The sequence below is a fragment of the Bufo bufo genome, chromosome 2, assembly GCF_905171765.1.
Source record: "Bufo bufo chromosome 2, aBufBuf1.1, whole genome shotgun sequence".
Classification (NCBI taxonomy): domain Eukaryota; kingdom Metazoa; phylum Chordata; class Amphibia; order Anura; family Bufonidae; genus Bufo; species Bufo bufo.
In genome coordinates this window covers 296,730,422-296,750,295 of record NC_053390.1, presented here as the reverse complement: position 1 = coordinate 296,750,295, position 19,874 = coordinate 296,730,422, and the positions used below count along the sequence as shown (strand labels likewise).

The 19,874-nt window shown below is 45.0% G+C and overlaps 1 non-coding gene across 1 annotated transcript; it reads left to right on the top strand.

Annotated features, from left to right (window-relative positions):
• Window positions 1-14,620: 14,620 nt before the first annotated feature.
• LOC120992941 lies at window positions 14,621-14,811 on the top strand. Its single transcript, XR_005777127.1, has one exon. It is a non-coding gene; the product is annotated as a U2 spliceosomal RNA (small nuclear RNA).
• Window positions 14,812-19,874: the final 5,063 nt, after the last annotated feature.

Sequence of the window (19,874 nt, the reverse complement as noted above, 5' to 3'; positions counted from 1 at the left end):
CTTGGAGACTAACCCGATCGGGCTAATCCTCCAGACATCAAAAGGGATGGAGTCGAATGGGCCCAGCAGGAACCCTTTCTGGACTTCTGTCAACAACAAGCTGTCGACTGCGCCCGGATCGTGCATGGCTGACTGCAGGTTTTTCCCCTCCCAGGACTCAAGAGGGAGGGCAATCAACCCAGTGTGGAAACCCCTCCTGAATCCTGAAAGGAGGAACTGGACCAGATGCTGATCGGGGTGCTCCTGTAAGAGGACAGCCAGCAAGTCGACGTTGATGTCGGCTAGTCACGACTTAGAGGGTTTCTTCGGACAGGAAGAACGGGGGTGAGCCCTAAAGCACAGGGAGCAGACGTGTAAGGCTCTGCAGCTGCAAACCGCACCCGCCTGCATTAAAATTGTTGCACACCTGGCTCTGTCCTAGGAACACGATGGGCCTGCCCAACTTGTCCACGGACGGCTGGCTTCTTTGGCCGGAAGGCCCGGTCAAGGCCCGGAGTGGCCAGCAAGGGGCACCAGTCGGCCGTGTGCAAGATGGACTGGCATGTCGTGCAGGTGGGAGCTCTCAGCCCGGCGAAGTGCCGGAAAAAGAGCTCCATGTCCAATATGGCCCAGTTGGTGACAAACTGAAACTGGACCAAGGCTGCCGCAGCCTTGGCGGAAAATGAACGATGATAATCGTAAAAATTAAAGCCGCCATATTTGTATCCCAGATCCGTCAGGCGGGGTAAAGATATGTATCCAGTTCCTCCCGCCTGAGCGGATGGGCTGAGCAGATCACATCGCGATAAAGGCTAAATGCCAGCACGAACTCTGGAATAGAAAGCTTTCTATTCAGGCGGGCATCTTTGGCCCTGAGCAGCACTGCAACCTCCCCGCAGTTAATAACTCTATTTTCGGCCACATCCTGGGAAGCTATCAGGATGGACGCCAAGTTAATGTCCTTCCCAGCTAAAATGTCCTTCTTGATACCCTCAGGGACAAAGTAGGCTGGGGCAACAACAGGACCAGCGCTGAGCGTACCCAACGCAGGCTCCTGGGAAGACGAGGGAACAATCGCAGTGATTGCGGACGGGGGATCCTCTGAGCCACGAGACTCCAGCTCCGCAACTCTGGACTGGACGTCCGCCAAAGAACCGACGAGGCTGCTGATGGTGGCTTGCAGCTGGTGCAGCGACAGCTGGATGGAAGAGAGGGAGGACTGGGAATTGCCGCTCCCTGGCTCGGTCCTCAGGAGGCGATAGAGTTCCGCCTTTCGGGCCGAAGCTGGATGGGGAATACCCTTCTTATTCAGCTCGGCGATGAGTTTAGGGACAGTCCAACGCCTGAGAGATGGGCTCCCAGCGTGCCCTGAAACTGATGAGCCGGGACCCGAGAAGGAGTCCTCAATATCCGATGGTTGTGACATCTTGAACCTGTTAAAGAAAAGTCAAAACAAACAGAAGACAAAGGGGAGGAGAGACGAGAAGAAAGAGAAGAAAAAAAAAAAAAATTTTAATAAACAAAGGACCGGCATGAAATGAGGAGAGAGGCGTGAAGAAAACGTGATCCTACCCGAATCGCGCAGAACTGGAACTTGCTACAGGAGGGTACTGGAGAGAGTACGGGGAAAAAATTACCTGTGGACGTAAGCAAAGACAGGCACGAATAAACACCGCTTTAGGAGCCGACCAGCGAAAGAAGAAAAGAAAAGGAGGACCAAGATGGGGAACAAAGATGGGAGAGGACCGTGGACGAGAGAGGGACCATGGGCGAAATGCAGAGTGCTGGGAAAAGGCCGGAAAGTGCCGGGGCGGGGGCGGGTGAACAGGCGACGAGAGGAACTGAACGCCTCTGGTGCCTGCTGGAAGGACCTGGGTGAACCGAGTGAAAAATTCTAAAATAGGCACGTGCCTTGACCACGAGGTGACCCGAGCGAGCAGGAGCACGGAAGGAGAGAAACGGGACCTGGTGATCCAGGAGGAGGCAGACCGGAACAGATGCCTGTGCAAAGCAGGAAGGAAAATGACCCTAGCCACAGGAGTTAACTGAGAGGTGTCTGGCCAGGTGGACCTGACGTGCTCAAGAGCGCTTATAAGGAACGTGAATGGGTGAATCAAGGACGACAGGGACAGAGCGAGCCTGGGCGATCCGGACGACAGGGACAGAGCGAGCCTGGGCGATCCAGGACGACAGGACAGAGCGAGCCTGGGCGATCCAGGACGACAGAGACAGAGCGAGCCTGGGCGATCCAGGACGACAGGACAGAGCGAGCCTGGGCGATCCAGGACGACAGGGACAGAGCGAGCCTGGGCGATCCAGGACGACAGGACAGAGCGAGCCTGGGCGATCCAGGACGACAGGGACAGAGCGAGCCTGGGCGATCCAGGACGACAGGGACAGAGCGAGCCTGGGCGATCCAGGACGACAGGGACAGAGCGAGCCTGGGCGATCCAGGGACGACAGACAGAGCGACCTGGGCGACCAGGACGACAGGGACAGAGCGAGCCTGGGCGATCCAGGACGACAGGAACAGCGTGAACCTGGGCGAACCAGGAAGACAGGGACAGAGCAAGCCTGGGCGATCCAGGACGCCAGGAACAGAGCGAGCATGGGCGATCCAGGACGACAGGAACAGAGCGAGCCTGGGCGATCCAGGACGACAGAGACAGCGTGAACCTGGGCGAGCCAGGAGACAGCGATAAGGTGAGCCCGAGCGAACCAAGAATGATACGAGTCTGGGCGACCCAGGATGACAGAAAAAGAGCCTGGGTGAACCAGGAGATAGCGAAAACGAGCCTGGGCGGTCGCGGTAGACCACCTATGACATGTGAGAGCAAAGCGACACTGTGGAGATAGTACAATAACATATGCAAGATACCTGGAGAACCCAGAAACTTGAAGAGTCGCTACCTGGCTGAACGGGAAGTCTGGAACCCTGAAACCGCAGTCCTGTTCATATGGGAAAAAACCTATCAGCACCCAGACATGACCAGAGAAACAAGAAAACCCTGAGCTTGACATGGTACGAGACAGCCTGAAAACAGCATTCCGAGCACGAAAGGAAGGCCTGATTAAGAGCTATACCGCCCTCCTCCATGCACGCGCCAGTCCGGAAAGCTGGCAGAGCCCCGCCTGAGCACAAGGGGCGCCCGGCAGCAATGCCAGTAACCCGAGCACGGAGGACAGCCCCATGCCACTAAGCCCTGTAATGTGCCCCGGAGGGTGACACATTAGTGGAGCCGACCACGCGTGCACGGGAGGCGACACCAAACCAACGCGCCACAAATGAGCTCACAGGAAGGCGGCAAGGGATGCGGAGGTGCACGCGTGCACAGGAGGGCGGCACAATAAGTGTTATGGACATGGCAATGAGCGTCAGGTGGGGATGGTATTGAGGTATATGTCTATGCATATAGGGAACCACATAACATTGGGGAACCTGCTGGATAAAACAAAGACATGAGCAAATTGAACATAGGCAGCAGAGCAGTGCGTGCTTTTTTTTTTTTTTTTTTAAACCATACTCTAGCTCTGCTACACCGCTGAAGACCTGAGGCGCAGGGGGAGCGAGCGGAACAGTCCGCCCCCACCTGAAGCGCTGCGGGCGCCGGGCCCGCCGAACCCCGCTGTGGATAAAACAGACCTGACAGGAGGGCTTCCCGGAGCTGGGAGAGAAGAGAAGGACCGGCCGAGCCCGGCCGGGCGATGCACGAACGCTGCCCCCAGCCGAGGCAGCCCAGGGAGCCGAGACTTACCCCGAAGTGACGCGACCGCGAACCGGAAGTGACGGGGGGCGGAGAAGAAGCCAGCCTGAAGCGACCGTCCTGGAGGTGAGGTCGCGAGGGAATAAGTAGGCCGGCAGCCCCGCCCACAAATGCAGGCTGTAACCAGCCTTAATACTTGTTATTAATCAGACATCACCCCAACCCGCCCAATCCCCCCCACCCCCCCCCCCCCCCCCCCCCCCCCCCCCCCCCCCCCCCCCCCCCCCCCTGGGCGTTCCTTTTAATTTTACCCCATCCAGAAACCCATCAGACCTCAGATCAGACGGAAAAGAATATTATCTTTATTTAAGAACTAGAACTATCTTACTTCACTTCAGGGCAGACTCTCATGCTCTATCCCTGCTGGGGCCTGGGCTGGGTTGTGACACAGTGCTGTGCTGCTGCCTGCGCTGCTCCTGGTCTCCAGAGGGCGCACATGTGACCTGACTGCGTACAGCGAGTCAGGTCAAAGTGCGCGCTGTACGCAGCCAGTCAGGCAAGCGACTGAGCAGAGACCAGAGCAGCGGAGCGGCTGAGCCAGGAGGCGGAGCGGGGAGGGAGCACGTAAGTCAGTGCCAAGTGCTCACTACTCCGTCCTTCCTCCAGCACGGCCGGCAGCCCGGCAGGCGCGGCAGCAGCAGCGACGTGGTCAGTGGCCTGCCTGCCGCCCAGAGGCTGGGGAGCTGGCCTGCGCCCTGAGGCTGGAGCCTCCCCAGCCTCTGTGTCGGCCCGGCCCTGATGCCAGGAGTTAATAATCGTCCAGAGAGCACTGGCAGGAGCGGCAATGTGCGCTCCTGCCCATACTCCCTGCGCTGCTGTGGCAACATTGATAAAATGTCTACAGCACGTACTCTATACACCGCTGAACTGTCAGCGGTGTATGGAGAACTGAGTTTTAAGCGCACCAGGGAGTGGTGCGCTTTAGGGAAGTAAAAGTGTCATAAAAATAGAAAATTGATGAATAAAGTATATTGCAAATAGTTTTATTAGGGCATTACGGACAACATATACATTTTTTTAACAAAGGTTTAGTTACTCTTTAAGTATTAGAGTTGTAACCATCATAATTCTGTGATCACCATCTTCTTAGCTTAGACGGTTGGCACACTTCAAGAAGCAATTCCAAAACCATAGATTTGCACACCTCCGAACTTTTCAAAAGAAGGAAGAGGGACAGTATGTGCGGAGCACAATTTATTTCCACGCTAGGCCATGCCTCTAACTCCGCCCAAAACATAACTAAACGCCAAATCCAACCCAGTCCCCTAAATGCCCCCACATAGTAATTATTTCCCCTTTATGCCACCACACAGTAGTTATGCCAGCATTCTGCCTCCTTCACAGTTGTTATGCCCAGATATGTGACCCCTCCCAGTAGTTAAGCCCAGATATATGCCCCCTCACAGTAGCTATGCCCACATATGTGCCCCTCACAGTAGCGATGGCCAGATATGTGCCCCCTCACAGTAGCGATGGCCAGATGTGTGCCCCCTCACAGTAGTTATGCCCACATATGTGCCCCTTACAGTAGCGATGGCCAGATATGTGCCTCCTCACAGTAGTGATGCCCAGATATGTGCCCCCTCACAGTAGCAATGCCCAGATATGTGCTGCCTCACAGTAGCAATGCCCAGATATGTGCTCCCTCACAGTAGCAATGCCCAGATATGTGCCCCCTCACAGTAAAGTAATATGCCCAGCTGTGCCCCCTCACAGTAAAGTAATATGCCCAGCTGTGCCCCCTCACAGTAATATGCCCAGTAAAGTGCCCCCTTCACAGGCAGTAAAAAAAATAATAATAAACTCCACATACTCACCTCATTCCCCAGCAGAAGGACACTCAGGGCTTCCGGCCGGCCGGCCCCCTGCCGAGACAAGCAGTGTAGAGCGCAGACAGGGGGCAGGAATAATGGAGCAGGGAGCCAATGGACGGCTCTCTGTTTCATCATTACAGGCAACTGTCTCTGCGTCCTATGGAAACAGAGACAACTGCCTGAGGGCGGGACATACCTCCCCTGTACCGGGACCACGGGACAGCCGCTGAAATCCGGGACTGTCCCGCCGGATGTGGGACGGTTGGGAGTTATAGATTTGGGTACAAACTGGCCACAACCAATTTTATTATCACTTTCACAGCAGACAGTGTACTTTCAAACACAGGATAAGAAACAAAATCTTTGGTCATCTGGCTACTAACTACACTGCAGTTTCCCTCACTAGCAGGACCTGGGTCTACCACTGAGCTCCCTAAAACACCACTTACAGTGCATACCACACATGTAAGCCAAGGCTCCTGGCCCCCACAGGCCTTGGTGCAGCCTGCTCCTTCCCTAGACTGGGAGTCCTGCTGAAAGAGTTCAGCACACATTTGCCCGAGCTCCTGAGCGGGCTCCTAATTACACCTCATTAACAGCCTAGCTGATGCACTGACCCTTCCTCTGGGTGACGTACACAATTTTACTGAGCCCAGTATGCCACTCTGGCAGCTTCACTGCCACAGGGTGTAAAGTAGAATGCCTGGAGAATACTGCTAGGGCTGATAAATCAATATGCCTAAATAGAGAGTTTTAAAAAATTCGATTAGACAGCTTTGCCGAAGTTCGACATGAAATACGATTTTTTTCAGAATTAATTTGTCACGAATCACGATAAATAAGGTATACCCATGTCACTCTGCCTAATCATATTCTTCCCTCTTGGTGGCCCAATCTCAGTGTGAAGGCTTGGGAGAGTGCAGGGAGAGCATAGAAGACTGCTGAACTACACACTCTGCTACAATTTATCACCATGTACATAACCGTGCAGTGCAGCAATATTCAAGTAGTGGCCCCATAACAGAATGGGGAAGGTGGCAGAAGCAGCAGTGGCAGTAATCTGTTGTCACTTGAGATGATTGTGAAGAGCAAGCCAATTACTTGTGCCAGCTACAGCATCAGTTCTGCCACTGTCCAACCCTTTGGAGCGCCCAGGCAACCGTCTGTTGGCCATAGTGTATAACAAGTGGATCGCTTACAGAATGGATTAAAGGGGTTGTCCTGGCTTTTAATATTAATGACCTATCCTCAGGATAAGTCATCAATACCAGATCTGCGGGGGTCCAACACCTGGAACCCCGCCAATCAGCTGTATGAGGATACGGCGCTTGCAGTGCGCATGTGCCATCTCTCTTCTTTCTTCCTGCTCTTCTGCTGCTGTCTCTGGCCAAGCACTGTCCCTAGTGCATGCACGCTCCCTATGGCGAGCACTGTCTCTAGTGCATGCACGCTTGCCACGTCTCTCCCTATGCTCAGCTCACAGTGAAATGGATGAGTCCGCGCGGGTTAAGGATTTTATAGGGCTGTGACATCACAGATGGCTGAAGGAGCACTATCCAACAACGTTATAGATGTCCAAGTCATTATAAGAGAACAAAGATTTTTAGCATCCATCCTGATAGTAGGGAAACGTACAACTAGACGGACCAACATACAGTAATTGCAGTATACCTGCCTGATGTGGAGACATGAATTACTCAATGTCAAGTTCACATGTGAGGAACAAAGCAACATTAACCCCTTAAGTGCCATGCCAATCTTTGTTTTTGCATATTAGTTTTTTACTCCCTGCCTTTCCAGAGCCATAACTTTTTGAATTCTTATAGACAGATGAGGGCAAGTATTTTTTTATCAGGCAAGATGTACTTTCTAATGGTACTGCTTTATATTGCATATGATGTAGAGGGAAGCTGGACAAAATTACAAATGGGATGGAATTGAAAAAATGCAATTCCACCATATTTTCATGGGTTTTGTTTTTATGGCTTTCCTATGTGGTAAAACTGACCTGTTACCTTCATTCTCTGGGTAAGATTACAGTGATACCACATTTGTATTATGTTATCATTTTACTTAAAAAAAAAAAAAACACTTTTAAATCATTTTTGCATCGCCATAGTCTGACCCCCATAACTTTTTTCCATCTACCATTTTGGAATGTGTATAACTTTTTTTTATCACTTTTTATTCAATTAAGCATTTTGATGTCGTAGTTGGGATGAATTGTAAAGTATTTGGCATAAAATGATATCTATTTGTTTTTCTATCTTATGCTTTGTACTAAATTGTCTTCATATTCATAATTTCTTTGTTTTCAATCAGTGTGTTGCTTTGATATACTGTTTCCCCATATGCTCAAGAATCAGTGTGGACAACAGGATGACATTTGGATATCGTCAATGTCTATCTTTTAAGGGTCTTGAACAACAGATACTTTTCCTACTCTGTGCGTTATTGCAGTTTCCGAAAATAATTGATAAAGGTTTAGCAGATATCAGTTTTTATGACAGAAATTTCAAACAAATACTGATACTCCCGAGGCAATATTTAAATGAGGACATCCAGTCTGCACTATATCCACTGCATCATAGGTGAGCTGCCTAATGAAGTCTGTATGGATTTGTAGAATTTGAAGACCAATATTAGAATTCAGTAAATAAAATACACAACAAAAGAGCATGTTCTACACAATGTTAAAGGGGTTTTCCACAGAGACAACTTATCCCCTATCCAGAAGATAAAGTATGTGTGATATGTCTAATCAGTAGGAGTCTGACCTCTAGGCCCCCGTTGATTACGAGAATGGGGGCACGTCCTCACCCTTTTTGAATGAAGCAGCGGTCTGCTCCATTCAGCTCCATGGGGCTGCCAGAGATAGCCGAGTGCTTGTACTCAAATATCTCCGGCAGTCCCATAGAGTTGTATGGACTGATGAACATGCAAGTGTCTTCCACTCGATTCAAACAGGGAGCACGTGGATAGAGGATAAGTTGTCTTCATGGGTCATCACTTTAAGGCCTCATGCACACGACCGTTGTTGTGTTCCGTGTCCGTTTTTCAGTTTTCCGTGATTTTCTGCCGAACCATTGAGTTTCAATGGGTCCGTTGAAAACTCGGATAATGCACCGTTTGTCATCTGCATCCGTGATCCGTGTTTCCAGTCCGTCGCGGACCCATTCAAGTCAATGGGTCCGTGAAAAAACACGGAGGCACACAAGATTGTAATCTGCGTCCGTGATCCGTGTCCGTTTTTTTCCTATCATTTGCAAGGCAAACTTGACTTAGATTTTTTTTTCACTTTTCATGTCTGGTGATCCTCCAAAAATCAAGCAAGACACACGGAAACAAAAACGGAAACGGATCACGGAACAACGGAACCCCGTTTTGCGGACCGTGAAAAAATACTGTCGTGTGCATGAGGCCTTAAAGAAATATTAGCTATGAGTGTTCTTCGCTTATTCATCCTTTAAGCCTGTTCACTGTATCTGGACATGGAAACCTCCCCAAGCAGTGCTCAAAACAAACCAAAGAGTATCAAGAGTTGCCTCTCTGTGCTCTATATTATACAAAATAGAGGAACGTTCATAAATCATTCCTTCCCAAAGCATCACTTGAAAAGGAGCTGGCCAGAGTAGTAACCTAAAGCTTGCAGGCTATGCCAAATGATGGATCTAGTGAATCGACCAATTTGAGGTTGTAATACATTGAGTAGAGGTGGTATGGAATGACAGGATTCTGTGTAAAAATCTGATTTTGAATTTGCCAATATATACAAAAAAAAACACCTCTTGGATTGAATTGACAAATGCACTGTATTACAGCTTGTATTAGGCCTTCTACTGCACACAGATCTTGAAAGTTTTCTAAAACCAGTCAACCAGTTAAATGTTTGTTATTTGAAAACATATAAAATAGGCAGATACTTTTGTTTCCAAATTACTAACTCCTAATTAGAGGCACACCATCTATGTGCTCCTCCTGTAAAATGTGATCAACCAGGCCCACTATAAGATCAGTCTTTTTGTTATACTAGTTCCTACTTTATGAGCAAGAATGATTATTTTTTTCAGTTACCCTCTGATACATATTACCAAACTGGACTTAGGGTTTTCTTTGAAAATAGAAAATGATTTTATTCTGATAAATAAAACTGAATACATCAATTTTTTTTGCAGTTACACAAGTACAAAGAAACCAACATCTTTTCCCACAGTCTCACTTTCAGCTTTAATCAGGTTAATTGTGACTCTGGAATCTGAACATTTACAGCACTATATCATCTGGAATGTGACTACAAGACCACCACTCGGTGATTCCATAATCCGGAGTAATTACACAAAAAATGATCTACGAGGGGCAGACTTTTTGCAACCATATGTGTTGTTGGCTGGACATCTATATAAACCATCACTGTTTGTAATTGCTATGATGCACCTAATATATCAGTATCACCAGGTATAAGACCTGTTACATCAAAAATATCAAAATTTTCTTTCATATTGATTTTGCCTTTAAGTTTTTCTACATTGTTTTTACAGGACATTCTATTCCGAAAAATTCTAAAATATGCAAGTTGCAAGATAGAAGAGAAGAAAGTGAAGAATCTGATCAAAGACAAACATTGTCCTCATTTCGTATAGTCTCAATTTTTTTGCTTTGGGAATCAGCTTTTTGATGGATTTTTCCACAAATTCATTTATCATTTTATCCCATGCGATGGACATTATCAAACCTAGAAACATTAACTGAAAAGTGATACTTTCCACTCTAGGTGTCTTTAATATATTGGAATATCCATTTTTTCTGCGTACAAAAATAAATGTTGAAATTTAACAATAAAATGTCATTATATAAGCTGACTACTAACACTGCAGAAGCAATTTACATAAAATAGCATATTCAGTCAGCTTCTTTCATTATAAGCCAAGGGAAAAGCATACAGTGCCTTTAAGAAGTATTCATACCTCTTGAACTTTTCAACATGTTTTCACATTACACTCACAAAATCAAATGTATTTTATTGGGATTTTATAAGTAGACCAACACAAAGTAGCAAGTATTCTCAGTATTACTACAGCTGTTCTGTGAAGGCCTCAAAGGTTTGTTAGTAAACATTAGTGATCAAACAGCATAATGAAAACCAAGGATCACACCAGAAAGGTCAGGGATAAATTTGTGGAGAAGTGTAAAGCAGGGTTAGGTATAAAAAATACCTCAAGCTCTGAACATCCCACAGAGCACTGTTCAAACCATCATCCAAAAATGAAAGGAGTATGGCACAACTGCAAACCTACCAAGACATGGCCATCCACCTAAACTGATAGCCCAGGCTAGGAAAGCCCTATTTAGAGAAGCAGCCAAAAGGCCTATGGTCACTCTGGAGAAGCTGCAGAGATCCACAGCTCAAGTGAGAGAATCTGTCCATGGGACAGCTATTAGTCATGCACTCCAGAAATCTCGCCTTTGTGGAAGAGTGGCAAGAAAAAATATATTTTTGAAAGCAAGCCATAAGAAGTTCCATTTGCAGTTTGCCACAAGCCATACAGGGGAAACAACAAACATATGGAAATAGGTGCTCTGGTCAGATGAAACCAAAGTTGAAGTTTTTGGCCTAAATGCAAAATGCTATGTGTAGTGGAAAACTAACACTGCACATCACCCTGAACACATCATCCCCACTGTGAACATGTTAGTGGCAACATCATGCTGTCAGCAAGGACAGGAAAGCTGGTCAGAGTTGATGGGGAGATGGATGGAGCTCAATACCATGCAATCCTGGAGGACACCTGTTAGAGGTGAACCTCCACAAATATTTGCGACTGAGGTGGAGGTTCACCTTCCAGCAGGACAACGACCCTAAACATACAGCCAGAACTACAATGGAATGGTTTAGATCAAAGCATATTCATGTGTTACAATAGCCTAGTCAAAGTCCAGACCTAAATCTCAATGATAATCTGTGGCAAGACTTGAAAACTGCTGTTAACATCCCTTCCCAGAATTCAAGAGGAGCATTTATGGCCTATAAGTCTCCTCACGTCAATGAAGGTGCTCTCTCCCCAAGGAGAGATAGTACCCCCCAAATCCTGATTTAGGCCTCTCACTCAGTTAAGCCAGTACTCCATGCTCTGCACTGATGAGGGGCAATCACCCCGAAACAGCTGTCTGCAGATGAGGTGCTGGCTTATTTAATATCCAAGTCATGTCTCAAGGCCTATTTAAAGAGTTGAACATAAACTTCTAGGATAGCTGCCTTACATCTAGTGGCATTAGAGGCAGAGCTTGTTAGGAGCTCATTTGTATCTCTTTCTTCCCAGAATTCCAGAGGAACATGTGTGGCCTATAAGTCTCGTCATGCAGATTAAGGCTCTCTCTCCCCAAGGAGAGGTACTACCCCCTAATTGCTGTTCACAGATGCTCTCCGTCCAATCTGACTGAGCTTGAGCTATTTTGCAAAGAAGAATGGGCAAAAATGTCAGCCTCTAGATGTGCAAATCCGGCAGAGACATATCCCAGAAGACTTTCAGCTGTAATTGCAGCAAAAGGTGGTCCTACAAAGTATTGACTCAGGGGGGGTTGAATACAAATGCATCCCACACTTTCCAGATTTTTGTTTGATATAATTCAGAAATTTTAAAAACCGTGTATCATTTTCTTTTGACACTTACTTGCTACTTTGTGTTGGTCTATCACATAAGATCCCAATAAAGTACATTTAAGTTTGTGAGTGTAACGTGAAAAAATTTGGAAAAGTTCAAGTGGTATGACTATTTTTCAAGGCTCTGTAACTAATCAGTTAAAGAATTTGAATCTTAGGCTATTTTCACACTTGCGGCAGTGGGATCCGGCAAGTAGTTCCATCGTCGGAACTGCCTGCCGGATCTGCTGATCTGGATGTGACTAAAAGCATTTGTGAGACGCATCCGGATGCGGATCTGTCTCACAAATGCATTGCAAGAACGGATCCGTCTCTCCGCTTGTCATGCGGACAGACGGATCCGTCTTGTATCTTTTTTTACCGATCTGCACATGCGCAGACCTGAAGGACGGATCCGGCATTCCGGTATTTTGAATGCCGGATAAGGCACTAATACATTCCTATGGGGAAAAATGCCGGATCCGGCGTTCAGGCAAGTCTTCAGGTTTTTTTCACCGGAGATAAAACCGTAGCATGCTATGGTTTTCTCTTTTGCCTGATCAGTCAAAATGACTGAACTGAAGACATCCTGATGCATCCTGAACAGATTACTCTCCATTCAGAATGCATGGGGATATACCTGATCAGTTCTTTTCCGGTATAGAGCCCCTGTGACGGAACTCAGTGCCGGAAAAGAAAAACGCTAGTGTGAAAGTACCCTTAGTTACATTTTCTGACAATATTTGCCCAGGATTTGGTTACTTTCTCTACTAAGACTGCATAGTGTCCTGAAATTTGTTACTAATGTTTTGTAATTATCCATATTGCTTCCTTTGCTGGCTGGAACCATTTATCCATCACAATATACACTTCTTATTTCTTGGGGTTATGACCACCCTGCAATCCAGCAGCAGTGGCTATGTTTGCATAATATAGGAAAAAGCGCTGGCCTCTCTCGTGGCTGGGACCATGGGAGTGCACATAGTCTAGCACTTTTTTTTTTATAGTGTACAAGCACGACCACTGCTGCTGGATTGCAGGGTGGTTGTAACCATGGAAACAAGCAATGTATAATGTGATGGAAAAATGAATCCAGTCAGCAAAGGAAGCAATATGGATAATAACAATACATAAGTAAGTGCCTTCTATTAACTTTGTCTACATGATAGATGCCTTTTGCTGAAGTGAGACAACCCCTTTAAGGCTTTTTTTACACTGCCAGCAGGAGTTCTGGTAGGCTGTTCTGGTAGAGCGAATATGGCTGGATTCGGCGGGAAAAATACTACTGCACGCCAACTGGAACAGCCTGTCGGAACTCCTGCCAGCAGTGCAATACAGGATTAATTATTACACAGAACATATCATCGATAAGGTCTAAGGATTATTTTTTAACCAGCCCACAGAAATAGACCCTAGTGGCAAAACATTGGCCCAAATGTTAGCTCCAAATGGGATTGTCTGCTTACGTGCCTCTGGAGGCCATTACTATGTCAGAGCCTGATGGGTCAGTCCCTTTCTGTAAACCATAGATGTCAGATCCAGGTGTCAATTGAAACAAACTAGTGGCTAGCTTCACCATAGCTAGAATGATTCTTTTCACACACATTAAAACATTACAAATAATTTTAATTCCTCTGATAAAAGGCAAAAATAAATGTTTTTTTTTAAGGAATCAGACTCAGACTGCTTAATTAGTCTCGAACGCAGGAAACTCCTGAGAGAAAATCAGCTAATCACATTAATGGTAGGACTGAATAATATAAATGTACAGTATTATGCATCTATTGGTTAATGCTACAGGGAACTATGTTTATATATGATGTTATGTATCCTACAGGTTTTTATATTTCTGTAAATTTTGTTGTAGCAGCTACCCCTCATAGGCATTTGCACAAAAGGTAAGATGATAGTTAACATAAATGAAGTATTGCCGTAACATGAAGTCTCTGAAAATGAATATTTTTCATATTACTTTCTTATAGAAATCAAATTATCACTACAAAATACACATATTGAATATTTATTACAATGGCAAACATCTTTTACATATTTAAAGGCTCTGTTTCTTGATAAGTGCCAGCAGGAGGTACTGATCATCAACTATCAAGGGACTCCTTAGAGTACAATTCATCAGATTTTTCTTTTGCGTTGAGTATACTGCCGACTAATTACAAAAACTAAAAGATTAGTATGATACAAACCCAGATAAGGTGTAATGATATCTAAGTGAACACAGTTTAATCTCATGAACAAAAAAATTATTGTAGCCAAAAACTGCAGGAATCCTCTGTACATACAGATCAATTTTTACAAGTATGAACTGAATTTGTAGGTGGCAGTTTTACAGCTGAAACTAGCACAAAATCACATTGCCGTTTTGAGAAATTGTGCCATTTATACACTGCTCAAAAAAATAAATAAAGGGGATCGCTTCTCGGCCTTTTGGCTAAGATCAAGTGTAGTATCTGTTCTTATCAGTTTAATATCTGATACGTCCCCTATCTGGGGACCATATATTAAATGGATTTTTCGAACAGGGAGATGGAAAAAGAGCTTGCTCTGTCCACTCCACGCATTGACCTGATATTGTAGTACCTCCAGGACCGGTGCACCAAAAAAATAAAAATAAAAAAATAAAATAAAATAAAGGGAACACAAAAATAACACATCCTAGATCTGAGTTAATTAAATATTCTTCTGAAATACTTTGTTCTTTACATAGTTGAATGTGCTGACAACAAAATCACACAAAAATAAAAAAACCCATGGAGGTCTGGATTTGGAGTCACACTCAAAATTAAAGTGGAAAAACACACTACAGGCTGATCCAACTTTGATGTAATGTCCTTAAAACAAGTGAAAATGAGACTCAGTAGTGTGTGTGGCCTCCACGTGCCTGTATGACCTCCCTACAACGCCTGTGCATGCTCCTGATGAGGTGGCGGACGGTCTCCTGAGGGATCTCCTCCCAGACCTGGACTAAAGCATCTGCCAACTCCTGGACAGTCTGTGGTGCAACGTGACGTTGGTGGATAGAGCGAGACATGATGTCCCAGATGTGCTCAATTGGATTCAGGTCTGGGGAACGGGCGGGCCAGTCCATAGCATCAATGCCTTTGTCTTGCAGGAACTGCTGACACACTCCAGCCACATGAGGTCTAGCATTGTCTTGCATTAGGAGGAACCCAGGGCCAACCGCACCAGCATATGGTCTCACAAGGGGTCTGAGGATCTCATCTCGGTACCTAATGGCAGTCAGGCTACCTCTAGCGAGCACATGGAGGGCTGTGCGGCCCTCCAAAGAAATGCCACCCCACACCATTACTGACCCAATGCCAAACCGGTCATGCTGGAGGATGTTGGAGGCAACAGAACGTTCTCCACGGCGTCTCCAGACTCTGTCACGTCTGTCACATGTGCTCAGTGTGAACCTGCTTTCATCTGTGAAGAGCACAGGGCGCAAGTGGCGAATTTGCCAATCTTGGTGTTCTCTGGCAAATGCCAAACGTCCTGCACGGTGTTGGGCTGTAAGCACAACCCCCACCTGTGGACGTCGGGCCCTCATATCACCCTCATGGAGTCTGTTTCTGACCGTTTGAGCAGACACATGCACATTTGTGGCCTGCTGGAGGTCATTTTGCAGGGATCTGGCAGTGCTCCTCCTGTTCCTCCTTGCACAAAGGCGGAGGTAGCGGTCCTGCTGCTGGGTTGTTGCCCTCCTACGGCCTCCTCCACGTCTCCTGATGTACTGGTCTGTCTCCTGGTAGTGCCTCCATGCTCTGGACACTACGCTGACAGACACAGCAAACCTTCTTGCCACAGCTCGCATTGATGTGCCATCCTGGATAAGCTGCACTACCTGAGCCACTTGTTTGGGTTGTAGACTCCGTCTCATGCTACCACTAGAGTGAAAGCACTGCCAGCATTCAAAAGTGACCAAAACATCAGCCAGGAAGCATAGGAACTGAGAAGTGGTCTGTGGTCACCACCTGCAGAACCACTCCTTTATTGGGGGTGTCTTGCTAATTGCCTATAATTTCCACCTGTTGTCTATCCCATTTGCACAACAGCATGTGAAATTGATTGTCACTCAGTGTTGCTTCCTAAGTGGACAGTTTGATTTCACAGAAGTGTGATTGACTTGGAGTTACATTGTGTTGTTTAAGTGTTCCCTTTATTTTTTTGAGCAGTGTATATTTGTTTTGCATTACCTCTGCCACTAATTATGCAACAAAGCCTCACAATCATCATGTGGACGTAGACATGTAAAATGTCTATGAGTTTTATTGAAACCAGGTCAAATCTTTCCATTCATTGCTGACTTTATGCAATTCTGACTATAGTTTACCTTTTCCCAGGTTGGATCTAGGATGGCCACTGCCCTTAATACATAACATAAAAACAGGGACAGGAGCTGTTTTGTAAGACAGTGACAAGTGTACTTCTATACAAGCACCAATATAAACAATAATACCACCATACAATGACCATATAATGGTCAGATTTCAGGTCCATATACAGTGGATATAAAAAGTCTAAACACCCCTGTTAAAATGTCAGGTTTCTGTGCTGTAAAAAAATTAGACAAAGATAAATCATTTCAGAACTTTTTCCACCTTTAATGTGACCTATAAACTGTACAACTCAATAGAAAAACAAACTGAAATCTTTTAGGAGGAGGGAAGAAAACAAAAAAAAAACTAAAATAATGTGGTTGCATAAGTGTGCAAACCCTCTTATAACTGGGTATGTAGCTGTGTTCAGAATTAAGCAATCACACTCAAAATCATGTTAAATAGGAGTCAGCATACACCTGCCATCATTTAAAGTGCCTCTGATTAACCCCAAATAAAGTTCAGCTGCTCTAGTTGGTCTTTCCTGAAATTTTCTTAGTCGCATCCCACAGCAAAAGCCATGGTCCACAGAGAGCTTCCAAACATGAGAGGGATCTCATTGTTAAAAGGTATCAGTCAGGATAAGGGTACAAAAGAATTTCCAACACAGTGAAGACAGTCATCATCAAGTGGAGAAAATATGGCACAGCAGAGACATTACCAAGAACTGGACATCCCTCCAAAATTGATGAAAAGACGAGAAGAAAACTGGTCTGTGAGGCTACCAAGAGACCTACAGCAACAATAAAGGAGCTACAGGAATATCTGGCAAGTACTGGCTGTGTGGTACATGTTACAGCAATCTCCCATATTCTTTATACAGTACAGACCAAAAGTTTGGACACACCTTATAATTCAAAGAGTTTTCTTTATTTTCATGACAATGAAAATGGTAGATTCACACTGAAGGCATCAAAACTATGAATTAACACATGTGGAATTATATACATAACAAACAAGTGTGAAACAACTGAAAATATGTCATATTCTAGGTTCTTCAAAGTAGCCACCTTTTGCTTTGATTACAGCTTTGCACACTCTTGGCATTCTCTTGATGAGCTTCAAGAGGTAGTCCCCTGAAATGGTTTTCACTTCACAGGTGTGCCCTGTCAGGTTTAATAAGTGGGATTTCTTGCTTTATAAATGGGGTTGGGACCATTAGTTGCGTTGAGGAGAAGTCAGGTGGATACACAGCTGATAGTCCTATTGAATAGACTGTTAGAATTTGTATTATGGCAAGAAAAAAGCAGCTAAGTAAAGAAAAACGAGTGGCCATCATTACTTTAAGAAATGAAGGCCAGTCAGTCAGCCGAAAAAATTGGGAAAACTTTGAAAGTAAGGGCTATTTGACCATGAAGGAGAGTGACCTGGCCTCCACAGTCACCGAACCTGAACCCAATCGAGATGGTTTGGGGTGAGCTGGACCGCAGAGTGAAGGCAAAAGGGCCAACAAGTGCTAAGCATCTCTGGGAACTCCTTCAAGACTGTTGGAAGACCATTTCAGGTGACTACCTCTTGAAGCTCATCAAGAGAATGCCAAGAGTGTGCAAAGCAGTAATCAAAGCAAAAGGTGGCTACTTTGAAGAACCTAGAATATGACATATTTTCAGTTGTTTCACACTTGTTTGTTATGTATATAATTCCACATGTGTTAATTCATAGTTTTGATGCCTTCATAGTCATTAAAATAAAGAAAACTCTTTGAATGAAAAGGTGTGTCCAAACTTTTGGTCTGTACTGTATGTCTGGGCTATGGGGTAGAGTGGCAAGGCAAAAGCCTTTTCTTACGAAGAAAAACATCCAAGCCAGGCTACATTTTGCAAAAACACATCTGAAGTCTCCCAAAAGCATGTGGGAAAAGGTGTTATGGTCTGATGAAACCAAGGTTGAACTTTTTGGCCATAATTCCAAAAGATATGTTTGGCACAAAAACAACACTGTAGATCACCAAAAGAACACCATACCCACAGTGAAGCATGGTGGTGGCAGCATCATGCTTTTGGGCTGCTTTTCTTCAGCTGGAACTGGGGCCTTAGTTAAGCTAGAGGGAATTATGAACAGTTCCAAATACCAGTCAATATTGGCACAACACCTTCAGGCTTCTGCTAGAAAGCTGAACATGAAGAGGAACTTCATCTTTCAGCATGACAACGACCCAAAGCATACATCCAAATCAACAAAGGAATGGCTTCACCAGAAGAAGATTAAAGTTTTGGAATGGCCCAGCCAGAGCCCAGACCTGAATCCGATTGAAAATCTGTGGGGTGATCTGAAGAGGGCTGTGCACAGGAGATGCCCTCCCAATCTGACAGATTTGGAGTGTTTTTGCAAAGAAGAGTGGGCAAATCTTGCCAAGTCAAAATGTGCCATACTGATAGACTCATACCCAAAAAGACTGAGTGATGTAATGAGATCAAAAGGTCCTTCAACAAAGTATTAGTTTAAGGGTGTGCACACTTATGCAACCATATTATTTTATTTTTATATTTTTTCTTCCCTTTACCTAAAAGATTTCAGATTATTTTTCAATTGAGTTGTACAGTTTATAGGTCACATTAAAGGTGGAAAAAGTTCTGAAATGATTTATCTTTGTCTAATTTTTTTTACATCACAGAAACCTGACATTTTAACAGGGGAGTGTAGACTTGTTATATCCACTGAAGGTGTATTGTCACGCTGCAGACTACAAAAATGAGTACATCACTGATCAGACACAGTCAGTTGCAGTATAAAGATTAACATTTAGTGACTAACAGGCAGGGCCGTCTTTAACCCCTTAAGGACACGGCCATATTTCACCTTAAGGACCAGGCCATTTTTTGCAAATCTGACCAGTGTCACTTTATGTGTGAATAACTTTAAAACTCTTTTATTTATCCAGGCCATTCTGAGATAGTTTTTTCGTCACATATTGTACTTCATGACAGTGGTAAAATGGAGTAAAATTATTTTTTTTTTATTTATAAAAAAAAACATTTGGAAAAACATTTGGAAAAATTAGCAAATTTCCAAATTTTAATTTCTCTACTTTTATAATAGATAGTAATACCTCAAAAAATAGTTATTATTTTATATTCCCTATATGTCTACTTCATGTTTGGATCATTTTGGGAATGCCATTTTATTTTTTGGGCATGTTACAAGGCTTAGAAGTTTAGAAGCAAATCTTGAAATTTTTCAGAACATTTCTAAAACCCACTTTTTAAGGACCAGTTCAGGCCTGAAGTCACTTTGTGAGGCTTACATAATAGAAACCACCCAAAAATTACCTCATTTTACAAACTAC